Consider the following 6,000-nt stretch of genomic DNA (forward strand, 5'->3'; position numbering starts at 1 on the left):
TGAGATATTTAATGTTCGTTTTATAACTATCAGTCGTTTTAGTAAGATCTTATCTTCATTAAATGTCGCGTTTCGTCCTCAAGAATTATCCCTATTGGTGAACACTTTTTTAGAAAGTGCCCATTGAAATGTCCAAAGGGCAGAACGTCCGGATGAATTAAGACGGACAATAGAAAATAACTCTCCATTCCTGAAAAATAATGAAGAGTTTGAACAAAAGATTTACGTCACAGATGTATTTTATATGTGATAATTTATCACGAATTCACATTTTACAGTTTGTATATAGTTTACTTAAAATCCTGAATGCAAAATGAATTCATAATATATATGCATATTTGTACTTAAAATTGTATATACGCGCTGATATTAACTCTTTGGAGTCATTGAAACTCATGGATTCTTGATAAATATTGTGTTTGGGGTGTTTTTTCTTTTCGATTACCCAAATGAAAGCCGTAACACCTGAATTTGTTTTTCTGTAACCACAGGAAACAAAATAAAATCTAGAAATACCAAAATAACTCTATACAACTAACAGGTATGTGTTCTATCATAAGTGTGTACTGAATATTCTATATTCACAGGAACAGCAGAATAAATTTGAGGACCCATAGACAAAATAACAGATACAAATTCATACCCTCTGGGTCAAGAAATAGATAATTTAATGAGTGAATTTTATTATTTTTTTTTTATTTCAAAGGTCTTTTGTGTATGAGACAATACCTTTGCTTGGGATTTATGAAAAAAACCAGATGTAAGCAGTCATTTGAATTTGGATTTGAATAAACACTTCTTGTTCATGTATAAGATAATTTATTTTAGAAATGTGGTAAGATATGATATTGTTGTAACAAGGTATATAAACTGACCATTCGAAGCAGAAATTAAGAAATTTTATTGACAAGCATTCAGTAAGATGTGGACTGGAGACAGATGCATGATTGAATACTTTATATTTTGAACGTTGGAGTGATTAACTACTAAAACATTCATAGTAATCTGAAATGCTTTTAATTTCTTATCAGAATAGTAACACATAGGTTCTAGACATTCCATCTCAGGAAACATGCAAATAGGGTAAGATGACAATAAGTTTTTGAAAATTGAAAGAGAGCGAGGGTAAAAAATGTACTGTAAAGAATAGTTAGGGTAAATGAATTGATTATTTAAGGCTATAATTCTAATAAATAAGTATTTTGAGAGAAAATGTGCTTTTCAATTATTTTCTATTGGAATAAATGTACTTTATAAATACAGCCGTTTGACAAGCCACGCCTTTTTTTGACGATATATAGTCTTCATAGATAATTTAATTTGTTGAAGTATTGGTTCCCAGATAACAATATTAATCTTATAGAATAATAACTGGGATGTTACCAGTATAAAAACTCAGGGTACTGGTGAGAAATTAATTCTGAACTAGACCATAAACAAAGGTAAGGATAGTACAAAATTTTAATATAAGCTTACACTCCTAGAATTTTGGGACATATACATTGTACATGTTAAAACTATGTAGCACACTCCTATGGTTTGACCTTTAAAGAAAGTAGTGTATATCAATTTTTCGTTCGAAGTATAATTTTTAAGAAACTTCATAGTAAACGTTGCACAGCTTTAGTTTCAAAGGGATTTTTTTATGGGAAATACCGTTTTCTATAATCACAGGAGTGCAACCTATACAGTAAGAAAGGCCAATCCGTCCGATCAGTCTTTTTAAACTTAAAAGTCTGACGGATTGTGTGACGTGAATTTGATACAAACTTGACTGATTGGAAACTGATCGACGACCAATGATTGATTGCTAAAATAGAAATGCCTAAGGTTGCAAGTACTGTAGCTGACTATAAGGGGAGGCTTTTTCTTTTATCAATCATACCCAATCGCTTTATTCGTATACTATCCAGTATCAGCCAAACGTTCGGGTTTAGTATTTGGTTTCTTTAACTTCCTAAGTTATTTCATCTGTTAATTGGTTTGACTTTTTCGTTTCTGTTGGTTCAAACTTATAAAAATAAAACTATGTTATGATATATATTATGTGAGAATACGTTTGCTCAACGACAGTAACAGGACTGAATATCAGACAACTTTGAATGAATAGTCTTACCGGTAGAATAAATACGATTTCTAAAACACGTAACCAATTAAACAGTACATATGATACACTACGACTCTGTGTCAATGCACTTAAAATATTTTTCCAGCTCAAAGGGGCATTAGCTAAGAGATATGAAACAAATTGGAATAGGAATAAGTTTGATTCAAGCTATAATAAACGTTTATAATCAAATGGTAATACGCTATAAGCAGCCAATGTGGTTTATTAATTATTTTGATCTTTTGACTTATTTGTAGATCCTGAACATTTTTGCCCTTTACAGGGACATTAAGTTAAAGTTTGAATGTATGTCGCCTAGTGAAATAGTTTATGACGACGATTGCAAGAGACGACTACAGACGACGGACGACGACGACGACGAAGGGCACCAAGTGATGACTTCTGGCAAGGCGAGCTCAATACGATAATTAACTTATCTTTTAACTTTTATCATGAAATCAAATTGATATAGAAATTCAAATTGCACACGATCGCTTTTTATTTGTATATATGTTTATGTTTGTAGCGGGTTATGTGACTATGTACAATTTTTGGAGGTCATCTCGATAGTTAGGCGGCGTATAGACGTAATAACATCGTTATTTTGATACAAATTATCGAGTATATATATTATTTACTGTTTAATTCAGACTTTTTGTAATTACGTGAAACGTTTAAGTTTGTTATAAATCAAATAAGAGAATTTGAGTCGAATCAGTGAACATATTTTTTGTTTAATTTCAACACAAATCAGTTATGATGAAAAATTCTTTAGAATTCATATGCTAGCTCTGGAATTTAAGATTATTTATTGTTTTTCGTGAAATGCAGGAAAGATGATTAACATAGCCAATTGACAAAGGGATTTGTCTAGCTTTTAATTTGATAGTATAATGCAAATGTTGAAACTTAATTGACAATAATTAATCAAGTAAACTATGGCAAACCAATGAAAGGCTGATGCTGCAGAGAAAAATGACCGACATTGAAATGAGGAATGCTAAAGCTAAAAAAAAATGCAAACAACATACACCGTTGAATAATCACAAATTATTTTTTAACTAAGCTAAACATAAAGTTTAACTTGTAAACTATGCACACGTCTCAAAAGCATCGAACCATGATAAGGAATTGGACCATTGATCTTCATAGAAATTAGACTTACAAAACATAATGCAACCGCATACAAAATACAATTGGCTTACTATTTGGTTTAATCTTAAACTTATCTTATCACGACAAATGAAAAATATTCTGAGTAAATAGACAATGAATGAGGGCGCAGAACCAATTCACCTCAACATATATGAGATGTGCCAAAGATAGTTCATTAAGAATACCAACACTCATTGGCCTACTACTAACAGCTTTAATTCACCGAATCACAAATTATAACATGTAAAACGATGTAAAATATAAAAATAATCGAAATTCTAACTCATAAGTCGCAAATAAACTGACATTGCCACTACCAGAAAAAAAGTGGAGAAAGGTATTGTGCGATGATCATACATATATATGTTGACATCTGTACATAATTCCATAAGATATTTAAATGGATAACTTCAACTTCAATAGACCTGGAATATCGTATCAACTAACAGATATATACAATCCATATTCTCGTCCATCGCTCTAAAATCTGTCGATTCCTGTATATAGGCATTGCACAAGGTCATGTTTTTCTCTGACTGACAATAAGGTATTTGCACAAAATCGTTTGGATATTTTATATTTTTGATTTATATTTAAATCTAAGAGATATGATCCTTTATTAGTTAATATTGACTTTGAACTAGCTGTTAGTATTAAACTTCGAGTACTGTAAGATCTGTACTTAGGTTCGTGTTTGTTTTGTGGATGTAAAAGTACCATACAAGGTCCAGTCTGTTTTTAGATGTATATCTGCTGTGTACCGATCTCGAGTTTAGCCTTTTCAACTAATTGTTATAGTTTGTTCGTATGATGTACTGTTACATCATTGTCCCTTTTTAGAGTGGGTATTTTGGCGCCTACAAATTTAAACTAGCTAAATCCCACCACATTCTCTTTGTGCCTGCTTCAAACCAATGCCTATAATTCAGCGGTTGTCGTTTGTTGCTGTTTATCGTATTTGTTAACTAACTATTTACACCACTGGGTCGATGCCATTGCTAGTGGACGTTTCGTCTCCGAGGGTATCACCAGCCCAGTAGTCAACATTTCGGTGTTGACATGAATATCAATAATGTGGTCATTTTTATAAATTCCTGTTTACCAAACTTGAAATTTTTTCGAAAAAACTAAGGATTTTCTTATCCCAGGCATAGATTACCTACTAAATTATAATCCTGGTACCTTTGATAACTATTATCTTTTTAAATGTATAAAGTAAGCGTTTTTCATAATAAAAAAAAACTTTTAATTTTAACTCTTTTTTGTAATTTACGAAACACAACATCAGGGTTACAGGTTCTTTATTTCGAGTGTATATATCGTAATCCAAAATATAACAATGTAATAACAAAACATAATATTAATGAACTAATCAAATTGATAATTATATAGCTTTAAAATATTATGTTAACAATTATGAAAAAGGAAACCGTTTACAGAATAATAGATAATTTCATTTAATTATCTAGATTTATAACTTTTAAATCTGATCACAATGCATATGTTGGTACATTAGTAATGAAACATCATAGTAGTGTAATAAAGTATTACACACCATATCTACATAAGCATATATGAAAAAAGCATATACCTTCTAAGCAAGAATATAGGTACAAACAACTCAGTAATCGCCATCTAAAGTACATGTAGACATAACATTTAGCAAAACGTATTTAGATTAAATATAACAAAGCCTCCCTCATAGGTATTTGTGGAGACCTGACAAACAATACAGTAATACAAAATCACTTCATGCCAATACGAAGCATCATCAATATGGTAAATACCTGCAGTACAAATGTTGAAAATTCACCAACCTATTCTAAATATATAACGCCATTTTTACGTGCAACATTGGCTCATACTGAACAGCAAGCTATAAAGGCCCCAAAAAATACAAGTGTAAAACCATTCAAACATGTAAAGATACAAATATCCTTAATTACAATATGACCACATAATACCACTTTACCACACAAATAAGCTGCTCTTGTCGTAAAATAACTTACATTTATACGAGATCTCTAATAGTTACGTAAATTTTCGTATTGGTTTATTTTTAGAACTATTATATTACTACGCAGAATAACACTATCTTGAAAAATTACTATAGGCACCTTTGTTCTGTGAAAAAAAGTTTCATAGGAAGTAAGAAATACTTCAAATTTTCCATTTTGCTTTGATAAAGATTAAAACCTATGTTTTTGTTCCATGAATTCTATCCAATTGTGAGAATACATAAAATATTTCTTACCTTTGAATTATGGTGATAAACTGCAATACCTGTGTTTTTCATCGGCTACAGAATGACGTATACATAGTTTACCTATGTTTAAGTTAACATACTAAATACGATGACACGTTTAAAATACTAAACAGTAATTTGAGATAACTTAAGGCTGGTGGAAATAAAGGAAATAATATTAACAAATACACAAAAAGCCCGTGTACTGTCTTTACATCAAAGGAAAAAGAGATCAAATTTGCTGAGTATTGTTTGACTGTATATAAAGAAAAGGAGTGACAAAGTTGGATTTGATATAAATCGATATTAACACCAATCATTTTGTATAATTTCGTGTGAACAGAGCACAAAAGACAATAGGTTTCGATGATATAATACAAATTTCTCATCACCAAAAAAAAAAAGTTCAAAAATTATATAAAGTTAAGTATATCAGAAACATTTTAATCCTCGGTTTGACTATTTCTTTGGTACTTGCCGCCACTATTTTGTT

General features: G+C 30.6%; 1 protein-coding gene across 1 annotated transcript in view; it reads right to left on the reverse strand.

Annotated features, from left to right (window-relative positions):
* The window catches only part of LOC139486954 (E3 ubiquitin-protein ligase TRIM71-like), a 29,846-nt gene extending 24,247 nt beyond the window's left edge, over positions 1-5,599 (reverse strand). The window contains exon 1 of the mRNA XM_071271995.1: positions 5,517-5,599. The gene's annotated coding sequence lies outside the window, so the exon portion shown is untranslated. The remainder of the gene's footprint in view (positions 1-5,516) is intronic.
* Positions 5,600-6,000: the final 401 nt, after the last annotated feature.

This window comes from Mytilus edulis, chromosome 8 (genome assembly GCF_963676685.1).
Source record: "Mytilus edulis chromosome 8, xbMytEdul2.2, whole genome shotgun sequence".
NCBI classification, from domain to species: Eukaryota; Metazoa; Mollusca; class Bivalvia; order Mytilida; family Mytilidae; genus Mytilus; species Mytilus edulis.